We start from the raw sequence: 11,764 nt of genomic DNA, 5'->3' as shown, positions 1-11,764 counted from the left end.
CCTCTAGAGTAGGTGCACCAGCTGTCCATCTGCTGTCAGGGCAGAAAGAATGCCTCTGCAGGAAGTACAGAATGTGTCCTTTTGGCTGTTTATCTGCCAAAGTTGTCATATCTTCCCCAGAAGTGACTGCGCTGACAAGCAGACTGTTAAGCAGATGGAAGCATTAGAGTCAGATATGGCACTAAAAATGATGTATATGCTGGTGTCAAAGCCTTGTTTCCATGGCATCTAATCCTGGTGTAGAGGCATCTCTAGGAATGGGTATCAGATTGCCTGAGAGATGATGATGAATTTAGATTTAGACAAGTATATCATCAGAGAAATTTCTCAGGTCCTCGGGTGCCACACGAACATAACAAATATTGGAGGGCCGATAAGGGAACGTATGTTCTAGGGAAGCTGCAAAGAGTTCTCAATCAAAGCTGGAATTCTGTGCAAATGTTCATGTAAATGTCAGCACTCATCCAGAAGGGTGGATAAGCACCGACTTCGATTTGTTTACATGTTAATTGGTGCTAGTGAGGAGTGAAGCATATTTTGTTTGCCTTAGGCACGATTACCAGAACGGCAACCAGTCTTCATTGGCTAATATCAACGGGACAAGATGCCTTCCTAGGCACTCTGCTCTGTATGTGTGCTAGTGCTCCATACAGCCCAGATAAATTTCTTGGGTTTGGCTATATTCAGGCTCCATCTTTGTGTCATCTGCGGACTTTATGGTTATTTTCTTTTTGTTTCCGTACCAATCATGGAAACATTCAGTTGTGTTAGTCCAGCATAAAACTCTGCCAGAAACATACCATGCAATGAAGAATCCAATGTGGACACCTTGGAATCTTTCAGCTGATTCTAAATCCATGCACTGTTCAGGTTACTACTTTTATAGTGCCACGTTTGGATCAGGATATCTTGGTGTATTGATTCAACGATCTCACACATTATTTTGCTTAAATATATCTGTTGCTTTTGTCAACTAAATTTAACATTTCAAGGAGAGATCTGGTTGGTTGAAGACAACCATTTTTTGTGTGTGTGTGTTTTATTTTTCCCATGAATCATACTGGTGGATGCTGAATACTTACGCTTCCATTCAATACTTTATTTGTTTTTCCACAGTTTTGCCTGAGGTAGACAAACTAACAAATCTTCTGCTGCACTGTCATGTCCCACTCCTCCCCCCCATGTCTTAATTGTTTTTAATTTTGACACAAGTGTCAGACTTCCAGGGTTTTTTTGGAATTTCACTCTAGCTGCATTTGATTCTTTATGCCAAACTATATCAAGAAATGTCAATAGACCAAAGGTACTCCATAGCCTGCTCTTTTTCCTGGATACAAATAATGCAGGCTGGTTACTGTTACAATGTTTATCCTAACAGATGCATTTTACCATCTGACTTATTTGCTAATAAATCATCTTCATGTGATACGGGTACATCATATGCCTTCCTCCAAATATAAACTAAAACTCTTAAGTACTTCTGCATTTTCTGAAGCATTATTAAGAGCTTTTTCATTTCCTTTGACTAACAGGCCTTCCACCATAGCTAATGTTTATTCTCTTCCTTTTTTCTGGCTTAGCTTTACTCCCAATTTCATCTCTTAGCAGTTTTCTATACTTTACAGCAGGACCTGAGTCACTTGTGACATTGAAGACATGAAGGCCTGGTAATTGCTGAAACTATCTGTGTCTGTGTGTATGACTTTGGCTGTAGGGAAAACATTTTTGTTCAAGTTCACAGAATTTAATATGTTACAGATGCGTGTGAGTGAGCTGCACATGGTGCAGCTGGGTGTGCTTACCCATCCCGTGACAAGCTGAGGATGTCTGCAGTGAGGAGGCCACTTAGCCCATTATGCTCCAGAAAGCATTGAGGTCAGGATATAGGTTTGCACAAGCCTGCCAGACCCTGAGAACGTGACATTCATCTCAGTCTCTCTGACCACTGTGGAGTATGCAGTGGAAGGGCCTTTTTCACAGGCCACAGAAAGTAAAACAACAACCCAACCACATGAGGAAATGGCTAGCACATCCTATCTTCAGCACAAGACCAGATCCTGGGCTTGATGAAGTTTTCCTATATCAACTAAACTGACTGGTAGCAGAGAGGAAAGAAAAGAGAGCACACAGATGCATGAAACTTCTCCTGGTTACTCTAAGATGAATATATTTGAAGTGCTGTGCCCTGCAGTGCCCGGGAGTTGTTCCTGTGTAATACCTGGCAGCTCCGTGTGAAAGTCCAGGATACCTTAAGGCATCTCAAATGGCATAAAATGCAAATGTGTAGCCAACTGAATTAAATCCCTTGAGTGGGAGTCAGATTAACGTACCTTAATTTAGGTAGCTAAGTGCAAGTATCTCATTTGCAAACAAAGCTTCCATCATAACCAGTGGAACTTCAAGTGAATGCTCTCTAGTCATTTGATTAAGCATGGGTGGTGCATTTGGACAAGCTGGGTAGCAATTTTGGAATATTGACCAGGGATAGGTCATTGTTGCTTCAACAGAGGCGAAGTGTAGCTAATGAGGTACCTCGGGGTTCTCAGCTGGCCTCTGGCTGCTGCTGGGGTGCAGACCCCATGTCACTGCTCTCCTCCTGGAACAGCATCACAGATATCGTAGGGCAACTTGGATGATGTTAGCCATTTGTCTGTGGGCAATGTGAAGCTGTAATCAAGCCCTAGAATTCCACTGGCTGCAAAGGTAAATCACTCAGATAGTTCATGTATAGACAGCAGTATTAGACATCTAAATTTGGGAATCTTAATCTGGAGCTGAATCTCACTCACTGGTTAAAATAATTATTATTTCCAAGGCTAACATTGTGCTTAGTTTGGATCAAAAGCTAACATTTCTAAATTGTACATCAAAATACAGCTGGTGTAGGGAGTAATTTGGGTGGTTTACTCTTCAGCTACGCAGATGTGCTGAAGGGTCAGGTGTTCTGCAGAAGCAAGAATTTACCAGCAGTTTTGTGCCCTTTTTGCCAACAAGACCTCAAGTCTCATCCAGTAATGTATCAGCAGCAGTGAGGATGGGGAGGGGAGAATATCAGCACATCTAGCAGTATACAGTCAGGGCCTGAAGCGAAGGAGGCACATTAACATTGCGCGAGCAAGAAGCTGGAACACTATGATTCACTCTTGTAACACAAATCACAGCTTCTGCCATCTCAGTTTTGCTGTCCCTTCTTCCTGATGTGATGTTAAGCAACCAAAGAAGATACCGCAAAGCCTTGTTTGGGCACCATTCTGTTCGCATCAGAGACAGACAGAGTCTTCTACTTCTGCAGACACATCAGATCTGGTCAAGTTTTCTTCACTTTTCTGGAGGACAAGTCACTGGAAATGTTTTCTGGCATCAGTTTTATGTGAGCTGAAACTGAAGTGAAATCCCTCCTTTTTCTCAGTGATTCGGTATGTCTGCAGAAAATTCCACCCTGGTGCATGCATGGAAGAAGATTTAGCTTTGAGTGAGGATGAGAAACATGAGTGAACGTTTGAGAATTAGTGAATTAGTCAGATGTATTGCCTCTTTTGTGTGAAGGTCTTTGTGTGAAGTTGCTTTATGAACAGTAAGAAAACAAGCTTCATAACATTTGTTGATGTAAAGATGAAGGAAAATTCACATCATACTGAAAATATGTGACTGGATTTGTTTGGAAAAAACAAGCAAGTTTCCTTATCATTGTACCAGAAGTAGAAATACTAGTAATAAAAAAATCTATGGGGAAACAAAATGAGTACTGATCGTGCTCAGTTTGAGATGAGAACAGCTCAAGCCCTTCGGATTTGTGGTCCTTGCAGGCAAGGACAATTATATTCTGCACCATGTGCTGTTATCTTGTTTTACCAAAGGTTCAACAGCCAGATGTTTTGGAAAACTCTTTTCCTATTGACTTTGCTGTTCCAATAACTGTATTTTGTGACTACTATTTTTGCTCAGCATTATTATGTCATTGATACACAGAGAGATATTACAGCTGGCCGATCGGCCTCAAAGAGCAGACTGCTGCTTGTTCCTCCTGCGTTTTGACTTTGTACTGTGAGGCTTCACAGCCCATAGTCCTTGCATCAGCTGTGTCCTATAACTCTACAGCATCTCTTGTTCTCCCTTACAGTGATCCATCCTATATCACACCCGTCTCTGTCTTCAGATTATGTGAGGCATGCGTTGCAGTTATTGTTTAAATAATTTTATCTATTGTACAACGTTATGTTCATTTATGGATGATGACACTGTCTTCAAGTGATGAGTCATAGAAAATGCCAGCTCATGTGTCTTTTGTTTCTTTATTCCCAGTACAAGGCTCACATGATTTCATTAGAGCTGTCACAGTTTGATGTGTAAAATTGCATTGAAAACACTGCATTTAAAATACATTCTTGAATCTAAAGTGGGGTATAGGGGTTTGTAGTCATCTGAATTAAGTCTGTCCCAGAGTATGTGCTCTTCAGAGCAACTGCACAGCACCAGACAACTTCCCCAAGGAGACAACACTCCTTTGTTCATTTCTGGCTGTGGTTTTTGCATATTAGTGGAATTCTTGGCACAGTTGTTGGACAGATGTCTTCAGCAGTCACAATCACAAGACTTTTTTGGGTCTTCTGGTTGTTAGGTTTGGTTTCTAAGGAGCTTTCAGCTCTCCTGCCATTGTCTGTGCCCTTTTGAGACATTAACTGTCCTCTCCATCACCTTTCTGAAGAGTGAGGCAATTTTCTACATGTTTATATTTCTGAACAGACAATGTTTTCATCGCAATAGCACTGCTATTATCACACTAATTCAGTTACAGTGCTCCATGCACAGATATTTATAATTTAAGACTTGGAATACTAAAATGACCCCTGCCAAAAAGGAAAAAAAAGATCAGAGGTGCTACCTGTGCAGTGCTTTTAGTGTTTGTACTTGCTTCATCCAGGTCGTACAGAAAGTCCCAGCAAAATTCTTGCTGGGCAGAGCAGGCAATGGATTGAGCCTGATAAAATATGTACGGCTCAGGTGTTAGGAACCACCTGAACCTGATGGTACAGTTTATCTAGTGGCTGCAGAAATAACAGATGAGGAGACACTTTCACAATGATGGATACAACATATACAATGTATTTGGAGAGCAGTGATGGTAAAGTAAGACAACTGTACTCATCATATGAAAGGTTCATTGAGCCCAGTATTTTTTTCTACAACACCTAGAAAGAAGTGATCTTTCTGGAGGGATAAGTGGTATCTCCTCTTTCTAGCAACCAGCAAAGTGTTGTGCTGCTGTAGGTTTGCCCAGGATCCCTTGAAACCTGTCTACGCAAGATCGTAGTTTTTCCAGCATCCTGAGGCCAGGAGACCTACAGCCTAATCATACAACCACCACATTTGTAATGCTTGTCTCTATCCTTTTCATAAGAGAAAATAGCACTGCACATAACTTCCAAGATGTGAGGCTTGCTGGATGTATGCTATGGCATAATGCTCTTCTCTGCTTTATTCTTAGTTCTCCTGCTAGCAAGTCCTGACGTTCTGTTTGCAGCTTGGTTCTTGCTAAGCAGTGACCCACCAGCTTTTTGGAACCATCACAGCCCAAGAGCTTATTCCTTAGTGGTAATAATGAGCTCAGGCCCAACCATTTTGTATGCTAAGTTAGGAAGATTTTTACAGTTATTTACACTGAGTTTAACCTTGCTCTGTTGCTCAGTGCTGTTAAGTTCTTCCTCACAGTCAGCACTTATCATCACTACCCTAAACAACTTGATATCAGCACATTTTATTGCCTCTCTTCTCACAATAATCTTTGCATTACAGTACTTTTATCATATAGAATATGGCTATGTTGAAATGCCTCATTTCCATGCCCGTTCCCAAGGAAGGAAAACACCTTCCCACACTGTCAAAACTCTGCGTTTAACTCCCGCCTTCTCTTTCCTATCTTTTAACCTTTTTTTTTTTTTTTTTTTTTTTTGCCACTGGCGCTCAACTTCCTGAAAGGTTTTTGATGACTAACTGCACCAAGGGCGTTTTAGAAATTCAGATAGCACGTATCACCCAGATCTCCCCTTTCACATACTTATGAGTCCTTTGGGGAACACCAACAGATTCACTTGTGAGGCATAATTTCTCTTTCTGAAAGCTGTCCTGACTCTCCCTTAAGACATTATTTTTATTGCCCCTCCTAATTGCTTTAGTGTGGTTTTTATTAACTTATCCCAGGTCAGATGTCATGTCTACCAGCCTGTAGATCCCTGACTCTACCTTGTAACCATTAAAAAAAAAATTGTCATCACATTTATTGCCTTTCATTTCCCAGGTAAAATGCTGGCTTTAAGCAAGAGGTTATGCACCATAGTTGGAGCTATATTCTCTTAGAACTCTTGGCAGAATACAGCCCAGTTCTGGTGACTGACTGTTCACCTTGTTCATTTAACCCGTGGCCTTTTCAACTGATCCTACAGTTTAACATGGGTTCTCTAACTCTCCCATGGGGACAGGGTCTTGCATGGAAACTTTCCTAACACTTTTAGAGATAGAAGATATTTATTCAGCTTTACTGTAATTCTCTGCTATGCTCTTATCTTCTCTGAGTGTACTTTAATCACATGTTGACTTTACTGATTCTCTGGTATCCTTCCAGCTCTGCATGCATTTGGAAGAGGATTTACTCTCGGTTTTTATAATTTTTGCAAGCTGTTCTTCAGCAATAATTCTGGCCTGTTTTATTAGTGTTTTCAAGTGTGGGTGTTTTTTTTTTTAATATTATTATCATTTTTTTCATTTGGATATATGTCAGTATTTTTAGGGATGCTGTAATAGAGATTCTATAGATTCTAGATCATTGCAGGACAGATGAGCTATAAAAATTCTTCTACAGTTTTGCTCAATTTGAAAGGATGATTAGAGTGAGGAGTATTGCCAGAAAGAAGCTCAAAGCAGCGGGTGAGTTGAAGTCTTCATCCAGTCTAACAAAGATTTAAAGATAACTATGGGAGAACAGAGCAAATGTAGCCCACATATGAAGGAAGATTTGAGAAGGAGCATAAGGATGTCAGCATGAGGAACAGTCAGTGTCTCGTTGTTACAGAGGAAAGCTGGAAGCTGCACTGGTTTCCACCCACACCAGTAATTTCAGTTGTCTCCTCCAGACAGAGGCAAAAATTCCGCATTTCCTCACTCTAGAAGGATTTTGAAAAGATTTTGAGACTGCTGCAGCCTTCAACCTTATGCTGCTCCCGTGTTAATTATGACTAAAATTAGCATATTTCTGAGAGATACTGCTTTCCTGTTCTTCTAATGATGACTGCATGCCTAAACCCTCCTACATGATATTGAAACCCATAGCCACTAGGTTTTCCGGTGTTCATGCCTTCAAATGCATGTCTGGATCTGAACAGCTCTGAAAGGTTTTATGTATTCCTATGCTGGGTTTATTATCTTGCCCTTTGCTCTTCTTGGTACAAACCTTCAGAGAAGGCTGTACTTATATGAGTAGTAGCTTCCTGCTGGAAACTTTACAGCCCTGTATGTTATTTTGCTTTGACAACATGAAAATAATTTTACTTGCCACCAGCAGACTGGAATTGCTCTGATGATTTCCGTTACTGTGCAGTTTTCGGTAAGAGACTGAAGAGTGGGAGGACGTCACAGTGCGGTGCACTCAAATCACGAATCACATGCTGGAGGTTGAGCAGGATGTTGTCTGGGATTCTCTGCCCCTGCAGCTACAGCTAGATTTCATTTATTCAGCTTCGAAAGGGAAAAAACAGCGCTTATCTAAAGACAAATTTCATTGTCACTGTAAGTTTGGCATTTATTGTGATTTTTACTCACTCACAGCTCAAAGTGAAACCGATGAACACATTTTGGATTGTAAGAAATATTCCTTTGGAACATAGGATGGAAAGCAGTGGTTTTCATCTGTCTTATCTGAAGATGGATTAGCAGATGATGTCATGTGGGAAAAGTTCATAGTTCCTGCTATTGAGAGCAGGCAAGTTTGGGAAAATGCCTTTTTTTGGTCTCAGTAATGGCCTAATCCTCCCTTAATAAGTATGATCATGCAAGCTGAAAACTTCTGCTATTCAGTGTTGTTAAAGATGATCCTGGTAGCTACAGACCTATCAGTTTCACCTCAGTGCCAGGGAAGGTTAAAGAACGGATAATCTTGCGAGCCATCATGGATCAGTTAAAGGTCAACCAGGGGATCAGGCCCAGTCAGCATGGGTTCATGAATGGTAGATCCTGTTTGACAAACCTGATTTCGTTCTATGACAAGGTGACCCACTTAGTGGATGTAGGTGAGGCTGTTGTTGTGGTCTACCTGGACTTCAGTAAGGCCTTTGACACTGTTCCCTAAAACATCCTCATGGAGAAGCTGGCTGCCTGTGGTTTGTCTGGGCATACGCTCTGCTGGGTGAAACACTAGCTGGATGGCCGGGCCCAGAGAGTTGTGGTCAATGGAGTTAAATCCAGTTGGCAGCCAGTCATGACCGGTGTCCCCCAGGGCTCGGTTCTGGGGCCTCTTCTATTCAACATCTTTATCAATTATCTTGATGAGGGGATTGAGTGCACCCTCAGTAAGTTTGCAGATGACACCAAGTTGGGAGGGAGTGCTGATCGGGGAAATGGCCTCAAGTTGCTCCAGGGGAGGTTTAGGTTGGATATCAGGAAAAACTTCTTTAGAGAAAGGGTTGTTAAGCACTGGAACAGGCTCCCCAGGGAGGTGGTTGAGTCACCATCCCTGAATGTGTTTAAAATCCATTTGGATGTGGTGCTCAGGGACATGATTTAGCAGTGGGTTGTTAGAGTTAGGGTACTATGGTTACGTTGTGGCTGGACTTGATGATCTTGAAGGTCTTTTCCAACCTGAGCAATTCTATGATTCTATGATTCCTCCAAAGGTCAGGCATGTGACAGATTCCTTTCTCAGAATTTCTATAAATCCATGTTTCTCAAATACTTTTCATTTTCTTCCCTGATATTTTGTGCAACTGCAAAACATGTTAGTTAAATGGACATCCTTGCATATCCTATGCCAAACCCAAATTATAGCTCCTTCAGCACAAAACACACTGAGAGTCAGGAGATACTGCTGTTATCCGAAGAGAGGAACAACATAATTTGATTGCAAATGCAGTGCAGCAAATGTTGGCAGTAACAGGAACGACCCCAGGCAGATCACTTTCATCCTGTGCATCAGCAAGACTGTTATACTGAAGAGAAGGAGGGACATACTAGCTGTCAGCCAAATATGTTACAAAAGTATTAGTTTATTTCCTTAAAGCTTCAGCAGGAAATCGTGGCAGAAATAGGCAAACTGCCTTCACGGAGCCCTGCTTTTTCTGGCACACTTCCTCCATCCATTAGGAATTATTCTGCGTCAGTGAGGATACAGTTGGGACCTGCAATAGATTATGTAGCTTCAATTAACTGCAGTATTTGTCAGCATTAGAAGGAAAGGAAAAAAAAAACAAAACAAAACACAGAGTCTTTATTTTTACCAAAGGCTTGGTAAGAGTCCTATATACACAACTGTTAAAGAAAATGGGCTCTTTTTTAGTTCTCTTTGGAATTTAGACGTTTTTCACATTTCTCTGACACTTCTAACAAACAAAAGTAAGTACCCCCTTTACACTAGGTATGTTGTCATTTTGGTGTATGCCTCTGTGGGAGAGCAATCAGAATACTTGTACATCTCAGAGCAAATGTTATTATTTACATGCGGTGTGCTTCCATTGACAGGCCCCCATTAGGGCCTCTGTGATACTGTCTCTGGAGCCGGACTCGTGATTGCACTCTGCATTCCCAGCTTGGGACAGCAACTAGAAGCAAAAGCAGCAAGCAAAATCAGAACTGGTTGTGATGCTAGAGTAAAGCAAGAGACTGAAAAACACCTGAGCATACTTAAAGCACAGGGTGTGTTGCATATTTAAACAGGTAACCCAGTTTGTAACCTCCAAGTACGAAAGCCAGGTCACAGTGCTGGGGAATCTAGTCAAGCTGAAAATGTTTTTCAGAATGAGGAGCGTGCAAATTCTGTATTTAAGAAGGATAGAGGTGAAATCAGTATCGCAGGTGTAGTCCCTTCTGTCTGATTTTATATGCAGATTTGAAGAAAAAGTAATTAAGGTTGTAGAGGTAAATGGGATAAAATGGAACTTCTTCCTCCCTAGAGTAGGCTGTGACAGACCAGTCTGCCCATTCTCTTTGATAAGAGCATGATTTTTTTAGATGAAAGATGTGTTACATTCACTAATAAAATGATGTTGGGCTGTTTCCTCACTGCAGAAGAGTATTACAATTCAAAATACCTGGGTGGCTTCAATGATTAGAATAACAATTTTAATGGAATCACACAGTTGTGAGCCAGTGAAGAATCCTACTGTAAGTAATAAGTTCATCAGTTTGAGACAACTGAGAAAGAGCAAGCTCATAAAATAATTTCCATTTCCTGGTGTTACACATCTGTGATCCTAAAAGGCATCAGGCACAGCCTTTCCAGGAGGAATATACAAGTGCTCCTGTCCTCTCAGCTGGAATGCTGCCTGCAATTTAGGTCACGCAGAGAGCTTTGCTGGTCCAAAAGGAAAACTCAGCTGAGAAGAGAGCCTGAGAAGGGCCTTGTACCTCATCGCAGTGCATATTGGGGACTGTCAGGTTAGCCTTCAACTTGGAGGTGGGGAACTTTTTCCTTGCTGAGGATCAAATATGCCTTTCCAACATATGTGGCAGGCCACGTGTTGACATGCTCTGCTACCCAGTAATAACACACTCTAATTTTAATCGTGGGCTGTTCCGTATAAAATGAAATCACTGGACATATTCAGCCAACAAAACAAGGTTCCCCACACCTGCTTTAGCTTAGTGCCTTCAGCGCAGTAATCTGCCTTCTCTGGAGACTGAAAGCTCTGGATTTAGTCATATGGGAAAATAACTGCTGTCATTTCCACCAACCAAGGCAGGGTGTTCTGGCACAGAACTTGCCATGAAATCAGTGGCAGTGCTGCACACAAGCCACTTTCCTGCTTGCCATCTTCCTGTGGGGCTGACATTACACAGCCTGCCTACAGTCATATTCAGCCGTCCATCTTCATGCAGCAGAACACTACGGCCAGGGTAATGCTTGTGCTGCTGCAGCCAAGATTTCTGTTGTGGGAAAGGTTAAGAAACATCATTTTCCTTAGGCTCTGCCAGTGCAATTACTCCCTTGTACTCAAAAATAATGTTTTTTTAAACTTAAAGTCTCCTGCAAATCCAAGAGTAGGTGTTTACAGCACAATACTTACGCTATAAATCCATCAGGGCTCAATGCCAAACTGCATTTCCTAACCAGCTTTTGGTAGTCTCTGTTGTACCTAAAACACAGGGGTTTCTTTCACAGACCAAGAGCCATCTTTTCAGAAGAGCAATCAATTCTTTTTGCTACTTCATATTTCAAAACTTTATGAATGACAAAGAGAAATGCTAATAAATGGCATTCATGGGAAATACCGCACTGCTGTGTTTTCTGACCACAGAAACCATTTTAATGCCACCGTAAAGGTTAAAGGCTTTAAAACTAACTTAAAGTATTAGCTGAGTAATCAACAAAGGAACTGCCACTCTTTATTCATACAAATCTGCAGAATTATGCAAAGAACAATGTTTTAGATGGGAACATCGCTTTATTAAGTGCTGGTCTTCAGTCACATTCTTGTTAACAAAAGTAAATGGAGTTAAAGCTGAGTGCTTTGTATCTCCCAGGGCTGTTGGCTGATTCAGGTGCCCATCAGGAGAGCTGCTC

The sequence above is a fragment of the Numida meleagris genome, chromosome 4 (assembly GCF_002078875.1).
Source record: "Numida meleagris isolate 19003 breed g44 Domestic line chromosome 4, NumMel1.0, whole genome shotgun sequence".
NCBI lineage: Eukaryota > Metazoa > Chordata > Aves > Galliformes > Numididae > Numida > Numida meleagris.
This window is presented reverse-complemented; position numbering follows the sequence as displayed.